The sequence below is a fragment of the Pongo pygmaeus genome, chromosome 4 (genome assembly GCF_028885625.2).
Source record: "Pongo pygmaeus isolate AG05252 chromosome 4, NHGRI_mPonPyg2-v2.0_pri, whole genome shotgun sequence".
Lineage (NCBI taxonomy): Eukaryota > Metazoa > Chordata > Mammalia > Primates > Hominidae > Pongo > Pongo pygmaeus.
The window spans coordinates 113552410-113568820 of NC_072377.2; the positions used below are offsets into that span (position 1 = coordinate 113552410).

At 37.2% G+C, this 16411-nt stretch overlaps 1 protein-coding gene across 5 annotated transcripts in view; it reads right to left on the reverse strand.

Moving 5' to 3' along the window:
* Positions 1-16411, reverse strand: part of PJA2 (praja ring finger ubiquitin ligase 2) — a 71072-nt gene that overhangs the window by 47982 nt on the left and 6679 nt on the right. For 2 of the 5 annotated variants that reach the window (XM_054489932.2, XM_054489933.2), the window contains exon 2: positions 5488-5609. The exons of 2 other annotated variants lie outside the window; for them this stretch is intronic. The gene's annotated coding sequence lies outside the window, so the exon portion shown is untranslated. Of the gene's footprint in view, positions 1-5487; positions 5610-14837; positions 14913-16411 lie in introns of those variants that run through there. One more of the 5 variants, XM_063665123.1, reaches the window with a different exon arrangement.

A 16411-nucleotide genomic window follows, 5' to 3' on the forward strand; every position in this document is an offset into this window, starting at 1 on the left:
GCTATTTTAATTTAGAGACTCTTGTACATGTCTCAAATACATCTTTTTCCTTACTACTTTTTCTTTATTTGGCCCAAATGGGTTAATCATTTGTCTATAAACTTTTCTTTCATATTTTCACTCTACAGACTGGGAGATTTCACTCATTTTTACTTCTTTCACTTAGCCTTTCCTTATTCTCTTAGCCTGTCATTACTCTCTGCAACAATCTTTTTAATTTCTCATACTTTCTTATTCTGTGATTCTTTATTATTTAATAGTGGTTCTTGTTTTATGAATATAGACTAGAATCTCTCTGTAGATACTAATTATTTCTATTTAATCCGAGACCTCTATATTCCATCTACCACAGTGTTATCTCATTTCTATCTCTAAGTATAAAAAATAAGAAAAAAAGCAAAACAGGGAAGAGATAAGTAGGGAATAAAGACCATAGCTAGGGTCAAGATTAAAATGATTAATCAGTCCAAATTTGTAGCTAAGGTAAATTGGGAACACCTAGTTTTTCTCTAAATAGACATTTCCTTTGCTGATTGGTTGTCTGCTCCATGTACTATTCACCTAACATGTTTATAACAGACTTCTCTCTACTTGTGACAATTAGTCACTTCAAACAATTCGGGGTTTTTACATACTTCTTACTAATACTAAAACAAATATATAAATGTGTTGCTAAGAATTAAATGAGTCAATCAAGGATGTATTAATTTCTAGATCTCTCAATTATTAACCTAGAAGTAATCACTTTATCATTTCAACCAGGATATTATGCCAACAGCTCTGGACAGACAATAGGAATCATCTTTACAGAATGCAAGGAAGAACATGGACATGCGAGGTACACTTCTCACAGTAAACTAGTGAATTTAAAGACAAAGGCCTTGTTTATTTTTTATTTACATACACTTTGTCTAGTACATTGTCTGACAGTATATTTAAACAGTTACTGAACAAATGAATGAATGAATGAGATAATTCTGTGCTCCTTTCTCTGATGGAAATGTGGTCATATAATGGAAAAAGAGGGCTAAGTATTTGGGCACACATGGATTCAAACTTCATTTAGGCAAGTTAATAAACTGCTCTCAGTATTAGAGCCCTCTCTTGTGACTTGTTTCTAATGAAGACAGTGTGATGGATGTGACTGTGTGTGATGTGCAAGAATAGGGTAATAAAAGGAATGTGACTTCCTTAATTTCCCTGCTCACTCTTTCTGGAAGAAACCAGCTGTCACATCATGATATCACTCAAGTAGACCCATGGAAAGCCCACATGGTGAAATACTGACTGTTCCTGACAAAATCCACAAAAAACTAAGGTCTTCCGGCAACAGCCACATGGATGAGCAACCTGAAAAGCAGGTATCTCAGCCCTAGTGCATCACCCTTCAGATGACTGCAGTCCCAGCCTACATTTGACTGCAACCTCTTGAGAGCCTTGAACCAAAATCAGCAACCAGGCTGCTCCTGAATTTCGAACCCATAGAGACTGTGTGATGATAAATTTCTGAGTTGCTATGTCCACTGCAGGACAAGAAGTTATTCTCTTATCCTGCCACAGGTAATAAATACAAACAATGTAAATTAAAATGAAGATTTAGGCACAAGGAGAGAAAAATCAGCTAAACTTCCAGAAGAAGGGTTTCAACTGATAGCGTGAATCTACACCCTTATGACTCATCTGCTGGGAGCCACAAATAACTCACTTTTAAAGTATCTTTTCTAGAAAAAAAAGGTTGAGAATCAAATACAATTTGATCCTCACTTGAAGGAGAAGTCTTGGTTACTCTTCCAAGTCCATTAGAATATTTATTTTTTATTCTCTCATATTTATATTTACATATATGCCTCTAAAATGCCCTAAAAACATTTAAAATTCCTCTTAAATCAGTCTTCTATAATTACCTACCCTGCATTTCCTTTTAGTGAATGAATTCCTTAGACACACGGAATTTTGATAATTTACACCTATTATCACAACTGAGATATAAATTAACAACTACAAACTTTATGACAAAATGCATTTATGACAAACTATGACAAATGTTATTAGAAAGCTATTTTACATTCCCCAAACAAATCCATGTTGGTCACAATACATTAACCCTTTTATATCTCATTAGATTATTCTTTTATCTATGTTCATGAGAAATATTGGCTTAAAATGGTCTTGTCATGCTTTTGTCAGGTTTTCCTATCAAGATTATACTAAAGTCATAAAATATGCAAATAAATCTTTCTATCTTCTTCTTGTTCTCTAGAAAAGTCTGTGTAAACCCAGGATTATATCTTACTTAAATGTGAGGCTGATTTGCCAGTGAAGCCATCGGGTCTAGGATTTTCTTTGTGGAAAGGTTTTTGATAAATTCAACTACCTTAATAGACACAGAACAACTCAGATTTTCTATTTCTTTATATGTCAGCTGAGTAAACTGTGTTTTTCAGGGATTATGATCTTTCATTCAAGGTGTCAAATGTATTATCAAGTTGTACATAATTCCCTTTCATTAACAATTTAATATAGAGAGGATCTGTAGTGATGTCTCTTTTTTTCATCCCTGTTACTAGTAATTTGTGTTTTCTCTCATTTTTCTTAATCAGGTCATTACAGGTTTTCATTTTTTAAAAGTTTTCTTAACTAATTGACTGTAAAACTTTCCTGTTTCATTGATTTCTTCTTTTATACTATTTCCTTCTTTTTACTTCCTTGGGTTTAATTCATTGCTCCCTTGAGATAAGAGCTTAGACTACTGATTGTTAACCTTTGTTCTTTACTAATTTATACATCTAAAGCATAAAGTTACCTCTAAGCATTGCTTCAGCTGTATTCCAAAAGTTCTGATATGTATTATTTTTATTATTTTTCAGTTAAAATGTTTTCTAATTTCCACAATGACTTTGTTTTTCACCCACAGGCTACTCAGAAGTGTCTTGCTTAATTTCCAAATATTTGCAGCCTATTTTTTTGTTGTTGTTATTGGGTTGTAATAGAATTCTACAGTGATCAGAAAACATGCATTGTATGATTTAAATTCTTTGAAGATTAATGATACTACTTTATGACCCAGAATATTTTTGCAAATGTCCCATATGCACTTAAAAATAATGTAAAACCTTCAGTTGTTGAACATAATGTTCTATAAATGTCAATTAGGTTAAGCTGATTAATCATACCATTCAAATTTCCTATTCCTTTACTAATACTTTTTTTAATCTTATTGTTCTACCAGTTACTTTGAATGTATTTAAAATCTCCAGTTAGGAATACAGATCTACCTTTCTTTTAGCTATTTTAGCTTCTGTCTTACATATTTGGAAGCTGTGTTACTATGTGAAAACGTATTTAGAATTATGTCTTCTTGATAAATTGGCCCACTTACCATGATTTTTTTTTCTCTTATCTCTCATAACACTTCTCTCCTTAAGTCTATTTTGGCTGGTATTAATATAGCCACATCAGCTTTCTTTTGGTATTTGCAACAATATTGATTCCATCTTTTCATTTTACCTGTGCCTTTACTTGTAAAGTGCTTTTCTTATAAACAGAATACAGGTAGGTCTTACTCACTTATATATAATGTCTGATAATCTTTCTCTTTTTGTTAGAATATTTAATCCATTCACATTTAACATAATTACCAATGTAGTCTGGTTTAAATCTACCATCTTGCTATTATTTTCAATCATCTCACCTGTCCTTTGTTCCTTTATTCCTCCTTTCTTGAATTCCTTGGTAATTATAATTTTTTTATTATTCCACTTCATCTGCTAGCTTTTTTGATACATCCTTTAAGATATCATTATCTTAGTGGTTTTCCTAGAAATTACAAAATGTATCCTTGATGTATGCTGGATAATATTTCCTAGAAGCTCTAAATAACTTACCTTTCTCTAATGAGTATTTTAAGTTTTCTTTTGGCAGGCAATTATATTGCAAGTAGATTGTCTTAACATCATAGAAGTCTGGTTTTGGTTTATGTTTGGGCAAGTCCATTTCAGCTTGTCCTTATATCAAAGTGTAACCTACACTCTTACTGTCTACTTAAAATTACAGATGCTCCTGGACTTACAATGGGGTTATGCCCTGACAAATCCACTGTAAAATGAAAATATCATTAAGTTGAAAATGCATTTAAGACCCTACTAAACCCATTGTAAAGTTGAAAAATCATAAACGAAACCAGTTGAGCACTGTCTGTAGTTCTTTTACCAGGTCCCAAAAAAGGCAAGAAACTCACATAACAGTTTAACTCCTCCATGTCCATGGTTGTTATCTTCATATAGCTCACCCTACATGTAAGCCCCACCAAACATTATCAAGACTGTTTCAAATACCCAATAATCTTCAACATCCCTTTCTGAAAATGTCTACTTATTCCATTTCTATGCCTCCAACTGTCTGATGTTCCTTTAGCCTAAATAACATATTTTAACATTTGTTATGAGTCTGCTGGTGACAACTTCCCTCTCTGCTTCTGTCTAAAACTGTCTTTGTTTTTGAAGGATATTCAAATGAGAATAGTATTCTACATTAGATGCCTTTTTTTTCTTTTTTGGAGCACTATAAAGATGTACCCCTATTGTTTCCTGGCTTCCACAGTTTCCATTAAGAAGTCCATGTCATCTGAGCTGAATACACACATACTCAAACACCTACGAAGTGAGTGTGCTTGTCAGTGAATTAAAAATGAGAGAAAATAAAAAGTTTAAGAATTGGAAAGGAAGGAGAAATCTCATTATTCACAGATAACATGATTATATATGAAAAAAAAGGAAGAAAGTACCTACAAGTAAAGTTCTATAGTGATAAATTTTAGATGGTTGACAGATACAAAGTCAATATAAAAATGTATTATCACATTCCAACACATAACTAGAAAACTAAATTTATTACTAATATTACCTTAAAAGGATATCGTTTACAAGAGCAACCATAAACATCAAATCCCTAGAAATAAAACCAATGAAAGATGAAGAATATTACTCACAGAAATTTTAGAAGACATAACTAAGTGAAGAAAATCCCATACTCATTGGCTTGGAAGATTCAGTTTTATGAATTTCAATTCTCCTTAAATAATCTATGGGTTAAATGTAATCCTAATGAAATCCCAGCAGACTTTTTTTTTGGGGAAAATTGACAAGGTGATTCTACAATGTAAATAGGACTGTAAATGGCCAAGAATAACCAAAGTTATCATTAAAAAGAACAAGGTACAAAGAGGTAACTCTTTCAGAAGACAAACCTTAAAAACCTATGATAATAAGAGGCTTGTTAGGAAATAGGCAGACAAATATATCAATGGAATAGGATAGAAAAAGTGTCAAACAGACCGGGCATGGTGGCTCATGCCTGAAATCTCAGCAGTTTGGGAAGCCGAGGCAGGTGGATCACTTGAGGCCAGGAGGTGGAGACCAGCCTGGCCAGTATGGTGAAACCCTGTCTCTACTAAAAATACAAAAATTTGCCGCGCATGGTGGTGCACACCTGTAGTCCCAGCTACTCGGGAGGCTGAGGCAGGAGAATCACTTGAACCCGGGAGGTGGAGGTTGCAGTGAGCCGAGACTGCCCCAATGCACTCCGGCCTGGGCAACAGAGCAAGACTCCATCTAAAAAAAAAAAAAAAAAAAGCGTCAAACAATAGAACTTTCTGTGATGATGAAATTCTGCCGTGTTCAAGCCTATATTAATTTTAATCTTCAACAGCCACATGTGGCTAGTATCATATAGGACCAACACAGGAACAGAGTCCCGAAACAGATACACATTACATACAATTGACTTATGACAATGCTACATTACAGAGCTCTAGGGACAAGATATGTTTTTTCACTGAACACACTAGATTAATTGGATACTGATGCAGAAACGAAATCCGGCCTGTTTCCCACAAAACGCAAAACTCAATTCCAAAAGCACTGTAGATCTAAACGTACAAGGCAAAACGGTAAATCCAAAGAAAGGAGAAATCTTTATAATGTTGGAGTAAAGAAAGATTTTTTAAAGCAGGGAACAAAAACTAAAATTTCCTAAAGAAATAAGGGGCCAATGAACTGCAAAATGGAATTTAAAATTTCCATTCATGAAATGATACCATTCAGAGACTGAAAAGGAAAGCCACAAATGAGAAAAGAAATGTATATTACATACAAGTATCAAAGTGCTCTCATATAGAATATATAACATACTCTTAAATATAAAAAAGCATAAGATAATCCAAAAGAAATGTGATAACCTGCTGAGACACACTCCAGAAAAGGTTACCCAAATGGCTAAGAAACATATGAAAAGGTATCAATTTCATAAACTGGCTGAAGTCATAAATTAGAACAAGTTACCATTACACACCAGAGATGAAAATTAAAATATTAACCATATCAAATGTTGGTGTGGATGTTAAGCAACTGGATGTTAGGCAATTTTCATATTACAGCTGTAAATATACATCTCTGCATTCATCTCGGAAAACTTTCTGGAAGCACCTAGTAAACCTGAACATATGCATATGATATGGTCAAGCAGTCCATCTTACAAATGCATACCAAGACATATAAAAATGTTTAGCTACAGTCCCACTTATATGGCAGGCTGTTGAGGGTGAATGCCCTAGCCCAGGAGTTCGAGGCTGCAGTGAGCTATCATCCTGGCACTGCATTCTAGCCTGGGCAACAAAGCAAGACCCCATCTCTAAAAAAATAAAGAAATTTAAAAAAATGTTCATAGAAGCAATGTCCATAATAATTCCAAACTGTAAGCAACCCAAATGTTCAACAGCAAAATGGGTGAATATAACAGAATATATTTGTAGGCAGAATACTATACAACAAAAACGAACTATAGCTACCCACAACAGGAATATTACAAACACAAATGGATCTCACAAAAATGAATGAAATGAAAAACAGCCAAATACAAAAAAATTCATGCTGTATGTTCCATTTTTATAAAAGTTCAAAAACAAGCAAAATTAATCTGTGGTGTTACATACCAAGAGAGAATAATTACCTTTTCTAGAGAGGAGGATGACAAAATGCTGAAGACAAAAAGACTAAGGTATTATAGCAGAAGGATGTCCTAGTAACATTCTAATTCTTTTCTTTTTTTTTTTTTTTTTGGAGACAGAGTCTCACTCTGTTGCCCAGGCTGGTGTGCAGTGGCGCAATCTTGGCTCACTGCAACATCCGCCTCCTGGGTTCAAGCAATTCTCCTGCCTCAGCCTCCTGAGTAGCTGGGATTATAGGTACCCGCCACCATGCCTGGATAATTTTTGTATTTTTAGTAGAGATAGGGTTTCACCATGTTGGCCAGGCTGATCTCAAACTCCTGACCTTAAGTGATCCACCTGCCTCGGCCTCCCAAAGTGCTGGGATTACAGATGTGAGCCGCCATGCCCAGCCACATGCTAGTTCTTGACTTGGTTGGTGTTTATATTGACTTCAGTCTGTGGTAATTTACTGAAATTACACACATTTGTATAAGCACACTGCAATAAAAAGTTTTAAAGTCACTGGAAGAAAATATATTCAAGTGTTAAAGTTGTATTTCAGTTTGGGTCTATGAGTGATTTTTATGCCTTCCATTTTTTGTTTTCCAACTTTTCTTTCACACACTTGTGCTCCTTTGTAATTGGCAGAAAAATGTTTAATCACTTTGTTAGCAACAGGTTTTTATGGACCACTGAAAACTGGGCTAAGACACTTCAGAATGCAAAAACATGCAATTAATTATCAGACAAAAATAGAAGGTGTGAAGTGGAATTATCCTGGGAAACCTAGGACATGAGATCCTTCTTCTAACCACACAGATAAACATTAGAGAATAAGAAACACATGTATAAAACAAGATCTCATGAAAATTCAACTTCTCAATTTCTGTTTCTAACAGTATGGCAGATAAAATTTTTTTTTTTAAACCTCACAACTCAAAGCAAATAAAAATGTCTTAACTCTGGGTAGGGGGTGAATGGTAGAAAAGAGGAGGAATATCTCGCCTAACAATTCAAAGCCACAACTCAACCTCATTAGATTTGTGGCTGCAATTCATACTATCTGTATGAGCCAACAAGCCAGAAAGTGAGAATACTGTTAAGTCTTAGGGAGCAGTGTTCCAAGTACCTGGCAGAAGCAAAGCTAATTCCTCCCAGTTGAAAGTCACCTCACTTTCAACCCAGGTCAGAATTCTCACATGTAAAATTTCAAAGAATATGAACTCACAATAAAAAGTATAACATACATGAGAAATAACATTGACAAGAATTAACAAAATAAAAGGAAATGGAAAATGCCTATGAAGACTTCAGATATTAAGATTACCAGATGAATGTTTCTTTAATGTGTAAATCATAAAAATAAGGGCCACTAAAAGTGTAACTTAAAAGGACAGCACTAGGCTGGGCCCAGTGGCTCATGCCTGCAATTCCAGCACTTTGGGAGACTGAAGAAGGTGGATAGTTTGAGCCCAGGAGCTCAAGACCAGCCTGAGCAACATGGTGAAAACCCATCTCTATAAAAAATATAAAAATTAGACAGGCATGGTGGCATGTGCCTGTAGTCCCAGCTACATGCGAGGCTGAGGTGGGAGGTCATGTGAGCCTGGGAGGTGGAGGCTGAAGTAAGCCGTGATTGTGCCACTGCCCTCCAGCCTGGGCGACAGAGTAAGGCCCTGACTTCGGGGGAGGGAATAAAAATCTTCCCACAAGGAAAACAATAGGCCCACAGGTCTTAATAGAAATTTCTATCCAAATATACAAATAGATAATTCCAGTGCTAAACCTGTTTGTCCAGAGAACAGAAAAGGATTTCATAAGCTTGTTTTAAAGACTTGTAGCTCATTTTAAGAACAGAGTAAAATCTTCATGAACTAGCCAGACAAGGCTCATGCCTGTAATCCCAGCACTTTGGGAGGCCGAGGCCAGCAGATCACATGAGGTCAGGAGTTCAAGACCAGCCTGACTAACATGGTGAAACCCCATTTCTACTAAAAATACAAAAAATTAGCTGGGTGTGGAGGCACATGCCTGTAATCCCAGCTACTCGGGAGGCTGAGGCAGGAGAATCACTTGAACCCAGAAGGCAGAGATTGCAGTGAGCCGAGATTACGCCACTGCACTCCAGCTTGGGCAAGAAGAGCAAAACTCTATCTCAAAAAAAAAAAAGAAAGAAAGAAATGGCCAGACAAGCAGACAAGTTACAAAAATAAAAAATTAGATGCCAACTCCTGTGATAAAGAAACAAAAAGTCTGAGATATTAGCAAGCCATTACAGCAATATATTTGAAAACAGTATATACCGAGTCTATTGCAAAACAGACTCATCATTAGATATGATTACTTCTATTTTCATTAGTAAACATTTCAGTGGATGGAGAAAAAGCATTCAATGAAATTCAACATTCATTAAAGTTTAAAAGAACTCTCAAGAAACCAAAAATGGATAAGAATTTACTAAGCCTTATAAAACTAATGAGCCCAAAAGGTACGGCAAACTTATACTGAATGGTGAAATGTCAGTATCATTTTCTTCTTAAAATACCAATCATTTACTTCTACTTAACATGTAAAGTTCTTTAGTTTTTTTTTTTTGTTTTTTTTTTTTGTGAGACAGAGTCTCACTCTGTGGCCCAGGCTAGAGTGCAGAGGCGCAATCTCAGCTCACTGCAACCTCTGCCTCCCAGGTTCAAGCAATTCTCCTGCCTCAGCCTCCTGAATAGCTGGGATTACAGGCATGCGCCATCACGTCTGGCTATATTTTGTATTTTTAGTAGAGACGGGGTTTCACCATGTTGGTCAGGCTAGTCTTGAACTCCTGACCTCGTGATCCACCTGCCTCGACCTCCCAAAGTGCTGGGATTACGGGGATGAGCACCACACCCGGCCTAACATGTAAAGTTCTAACCATCGCAAGACCAAAAAAAAAAAAAAAAAAAAGGCGGGGGGGGGAGGGGTGGGGGAGGAAAATAACCGATACCAACAAAACTAGGAATGTAGAAATAAAATTCGTAAAAAGTAAAACTAAAAGTCTATTAAAGAAAGTGAAAAGAAACATAAAAGAAAAAATTGAGACATACAAGAAAATTTAGTGATATTGTCAGTGCTATGGTTTGAATGTTTGTGCCATCTTCCAAAATTCTTAATCCACATTGCAGTGGTATTAAAAGGTGGGGTCTTTTGAAAAGTGATTAAGTCATAAGGGCTCTGCCCTCATGAATGGACTAGTACCTTATAAAAAGGCTGGGGGAAACTACTTAGCCCTTTTCGCTCTTTCATTTTCTGCTGTGTAAAGACAAGCAACAGGTACCATACTGGAAGCAGACAGCAGCCCTCACCAAACACTAAACCCACTGGCACCTTGATTTGGAACATCCAGGCTCTAGAATTGTGAGAAATAAATTTATTTTCTTTATAAATTGCCCAGTCTTAGGTATTTTGTTATAGCAGCAGGAACAGATTAAGATAGACAGCTGTAACATCAAGATACAAAAGTCACTACAGTAAACAGCTATAAAAAGTTAATTTTAGAAATACACCATTTGTAGGAGTTCCACTTCTACAGGGTATAGAAAGCTGGAGTGTCATTCCCACTGCAGTTGTGAAACGGATTGACTGCCAACAAGGGAAATGAATGAAACCCTTCCTCAACACTTCTCCTAGTAGAAAAAAAAAAGAAACAACTTTATTTTTATTTTATTTTTTGAGACGCAGTCTCGTTCTCTTGCCCAGGCTGGAGGGCAGTGGCGTGATCTTGGCTCACTGCAACCTCTGCCTCTCAGGTTCAAGCAATTCTCCTGCCTCAGCCACCCAAGTAGCTGGGATTACAGGCGCCCGCCACCACGCCCAGCTATTTTTTGTTTTTTTTTTAGTAGAAACAGGGTTTCACTATGTTGGCCAGGCTGGTCTTGAACTCCTGATCTCAAATGATCTGCCCAGCGTGGCCTCTCAAAATGCTGGGATTACAGGCGTGAGCCACGGTGAACAGCCAACAACAACTTTAAACCACTAGGGAAGGGCAGCAATCTCTGTCCTCCATTGCTGCTAGGGTATGAGTAAAAGAATCTACTAATCTGACAAAGGGCTAATATCCAGAATCTACAAAGAACACAAACAAACTTACAAGAAAAAAACAACCCCATCAAAAAGTGGGTGAAGGATATGAACAGACACTTCTCAAAAGAAGACATTTATGCAGCCAAAAGACACATGAAAAAATGCTCATCATCACTGGCCATCAGAGAAATGCAAATCAAAATCACAATGAGATACCATCTCCACACCAGTCAGAATGGCGATCATTAAAAAGTCAGGAAACAACAGGTGCTGCAGAGGATGTGGAGAAATAGGAATACTAGTTCAACCATTGTGGAAGACAGTGTGGTGATTCCTCAAGGATCTACAATTAGAAATACCATTTGACCCAGCCAACCCATTACTAGGTATATACCCAAAGGATTATAAATCACGCTGCTATAAAGACACATGGACACGTATGTTTACTGTGGCACTATTCACAATAGCATAGACTTGGAACCAACCCAAATGTCCATCAATGATAGACTGGATTAAGAAAATGTGGCACATATACACCATGCAATACTATGCAGCCATAAAAAAAGGATGAGTTCATGTCCTTTGTGGGGACATGGATGAAGCTGGAAACCATCACTAGTTCTCAGCAAACTATCGCAAGGACAAAAAACCAAACACCACATGTTCTCACTCATAGGTGGGAATTGAACAATGAGAACGCTTGGATACAGGAAGCGGAACATCACCAGGGCCTGTTGTGGGGTGGGGGGAGGGACAGCATTAGGAGACATACCTAATGTAAATGACGAGTTAATGGGTGCAGCACACCAACATGGCACATGTATACATATGTAACAAACCTGCACATTGTGCATGTGTACCCTAGAACTTAAAGTATAATTTAAAAAAAAAGAAAAGAAAAAGACCTTTACTCCTAGAGCAGAGTTAGGAAACAGTTTATAGTCCAGGCTCCTATACCAGTACATTGAAGATTTGCTGCCACAGGGGAAGGAGCAGAAAATCTCCCCTGCACAAAACCTATCAAAGATATGGGGCCGGGTGCAGGGCTCAGGCTTGTAATCCCAGCACTTTGGGAGGCCAAGGTGGGAGGATCACCTGAGGTCAGGAGTTCCAGATGAGCCTGGCCAACATGGTGAAACCCCATCTCTACTAAAAATACAAAATTAGCTGGGCGTGGTGGCACATGGCTGTAATCCCAGCTACTTGGGAGGCTGAGGCAGGAGAATCACTTTAACCTGCGTGGCGGAGGTTGCAGTGAGCCGAGATCACGCTAACGCACTCCAGCCTGGGTGACAAGAGTGCAACTCTGTCTCCAAAAAAAAAAAAAGATATGAGGCAGAGTTTGGCTACCATGGAGAGAAGGTACAGCATCATTGGCCAATACCCAAAAACAAGAGACACAGGGCTTCTGTAACACTGAGTACAGATAAGGAAGACAGAGAAAACTCTCCCTCCATCTCCAAGCTAGTCAGCATCAAGAAACAACAATCTACTGCTGGGGATAATGACAGTGTGTGGAGAAACTTCTCCGCTGAGGTATGGGCACACAGAGAAAGCTGTGAAGTAGGAACACTTAGAAAAATCAGGCACTTCAGCTGTCACACTAAGCACAAGGTAACACTAAGCACCATGCACCACAGAAACAAAATCCAAACCCAACTCAATCACGAATTAGATTGAATCAATCCCACACCACACTAAAAGCCTAGCAGATGCAGAAGCAGACTTATATCCAGACATAAGAATTATTTGCCACAATCTCTACTGTTCTGCATATAAAGTCTGCCATTCAGTCAAAAATTACAAGACAAAAAAGCTGAGGAGGAAAAAACCCTCTTTATCAAGAGACAGCAACAGAACCAGATAAAGCAATTAACAGAATTATCAGAGAAGAAAATTAAAATAACTATGATTATCCTTTTAAAGGCTCTAGCACAAAGGTAGAAACATGTATCAACTCATGAGAAATTTCAGGAGAGATGAAAATGGAAATGCAAAAAATAGAAAACACAGTAACAGAAATGAAGAATGCATTCTATGGGCTCATTAAAAAACTAGGGGAGGAAACTTTTAGTGAGCTCAAGGTAAGTCAGGCCAGGCTCGGTGGCTCATGCCTGTAATCCCAGCAATTTGGGAGGCCAAGATGGGTGGATCACTTTAGGTTAGGAGTTCAAGATCAGCCTGACCAACATAGTGATACCCATCTCTACTAAAAATACAAGAAATTAGTGAAACGTGGTGGCGCACGCCCATAATTCCAGCTACTCAGGAGGCTGAGGTACGGAGAATCGCCTGAAGTCGGGAGGCAGAGGTTGCAGTGAGCCAAGATCACACCACTGCACTCCAGTCTGGGTAATGGACTGAGACTGTCTCAAAAAAAAAAAAAAAAAAGATAAGTCAAAAGAAATGATCCAAGCCTAGATAAAAAGTGATTTAAGTGAAAAGAAACACATGTTAAAAAACAACAACAGCAACAAAAACCAAAACAGAGCCTCCAAGAATTGTGGACTGCATTAAATGAGCTGCCATGAGTTTAACTGGAATCCCACAAAAAGAGAGCAAACCAGTGGGGGGAGGGAAGGGACGGGCGGGGGGGTGCAGTGGGCAGTGGAAACATTAGAAGAGAAAGATGCTGTGAATTTTTCATACATTATTTAAAAGATCATAAATCCCAAGAAGCTCAGTGATTCCCCCCTACAAAAGCAGTATAAATACAAAACACACAAAAATGTACACATATCCCAAGATGTAACATCTTCAACCTGCTATAAAAAACGAATGATATGGCCAGGCATGGTGGCTCACACCTGTAATCCCAGCACTTAGGGAGGCAGAGGCGGGTGGATCACGAGGTCAGGAGATCGAGACCATCCTGGCTAACACGGTAAAACCCCGTCTCTACTAAAAAAATACAAAAAAAAATTAGCCAGGCGTGGTGGCGGGTGCCTGTAGCCCCAGCTACTCAGGAGGCTGAGGCAGCAGAACGGCATGAACCTGGGAGGCGGAGCTTCCAGTGAGCCGAGATGGCACCACTGCACTCCACCCTGGGAGACAGAGCAAGACTCTGTCTCAAAAACAAAAAACAAAACAACAACAACAAAAAAACCGAATGATACATGCCTGTAATCCCAGCACTTCGGGAGGCCAAGGAGGGCAGACCACTTGAGGCCAGGAGTTTGAGACTAGCATGGCCAACATGGTGAAACCCTGTTAAATACAAAAATTAGCCAGGCGTGGTGGCGGGAGCCTGTGATCGCAGCTACTTGGGAGGCTGAGGCATGAGAATCACTCGAACCAGGGAGGTAGAGGTTGCAGTGGGCCGAGACAGCGCCACTGCACTCCAACGTGGGCGACAGAGTGAGACTCTGTCTCAAAAACAACCACTACCACCACCAATGACAGCCTGGGCACAGTGGCTCAGGCCTGCAAACCCAGGATTTTTGGAGGCTAAGGTGGGAGAATTGCTTGAGTCTAGAAGCTCGAGGCTATAGTGAGACAAGCTTGTACCACTGCACTCCAGCTTGGGCAACAAAGCGAGACCTTGTCTCAAAAAAAACACAAATAAAATAAAATTTAAAAACCACTGATAAAACATATTTGATACTGACAGCAGAAAAAAGGGACTAAATAAGAATCACAGCCAAATTCTTATTTGAAACTGTGCAAGTCAAAAGATAATAAATAGCATCCTTAATACTAGAAAAACACTGTGAACAATACATTTATATCCAGCAAAATCTTTCAAAAGAAAAAGTGAAACAAAGTATTTGTGAAACAATCTTTGGAACTTTGTTACCAGTAGAACTGAAGTCCAAGAAATGTGAAAGGAAGTTCTTCATGCAGAAAGAATACGCACTGGAAAAGAGGTCACTATAACAGAGAAAATGAATTTTAATTTAACTTATACTAACTACTTTAAATTCAAATTTAAATAGCTACACTAGCTAATGACTACCATACTAGACAGCACAGGAATAAAACAAACATTACAAGGTATTATGCATTTATGGCATTTGTAAAAGGTAAAACAGTAATAGCACAAAAGATAAGGAGAAATTGTAAATATACATTGCAAATATACTGTTGTAGAGCTCTGACACTATATAAAATGTGGTATAATATTGCTTCCATATGGTCTATTATTAGAGATGTATAATATAAATCACAGAGAAGCCAATAACTTTTTAAAAGAGAGGAAAAGTGTAAGTAGTGAGCCAATGGTGAAGATAAAATGCACTCAAAAACAGGGATTAGAGAGCACATAAGTAGAAAACAATTAAGATTGTATATTTAAATCCAACTACATCAAAATTACATTAAATGTAAATAGTCTAAATACTTAAATTTAAAAACAGATTTTTCAAGATGAATTTAAAAAGGCTGTCTAGAACAAACCCATTTTAAATAAAAGACAGATTAAATGGATGGAAAATAATATACAAACACTAAAAGGAGGCTGGAAAGGCAGTATTAATATTAGATAAAGTAGACTTCGGAATGAGGAATACTATCAGAGATAAAGAGGGCATTACATAATGATAAAGGGGTTCGTTCATCAAAAAGTTTTAACAATCCTAAATTTACATGCACCTAACAGGAGGTTCAATACACATGATGCAAAAACTGAAAAGGAGAAATAAACAAACTCACCATTATACTTCAAGACTTCAACTCTTCTCTCAACGATCAATGAAACAAACAAAAACTCAGTAAGGAAACAGAAGGCCTAACAAGCACCATCAATCAACTTGATATAGAATACTCCACTGCTAAACAGCAGAATACACATTATTTTGAAGTGTACATGGAACATTTACTGAGAGTAACCATATGCTGGTCATAAAACAAACATCAAAGAATTTAAAATAAATTATACAAAGAAAAAGACATGCAAAATCACCAAATATTTGGAAATTAAACAGCAACCTTCATGGGTCAAAGTGGAAGTGACATAAGAACTTTAAAAAAAATCAGTGCATCGAATTTGTGTAAGCACCTCAGGCAGTGCTTGGAAGGAAAAGAAAAAAGGTCTCAGGTCAATGACCTAAGCTTACACCTTAATAAATTAACATAGAGGAATTTAAACCCAAAGCATACAGAAAGAAATAGTAAGAAGCAGAAATCAATAAAACTAAAAATAAAAAAAAAAGCAATCAAATAAAAAGTTGACTCTGAAAAGATTAATAAAATAAACCTGGAACCAAATAAAAACAAGAGAGGTCACATTGCTAATAACAAGAATAAAAGGAAAGACAACACTACAGATGTTATAGGCATTAAAATAATTAAGAAACAACTTTATGACAATGAATAAATGAAATAAGACAAATGCCTTGAAAGACAAAAACTACTAACGCTCACTTAGTGAGT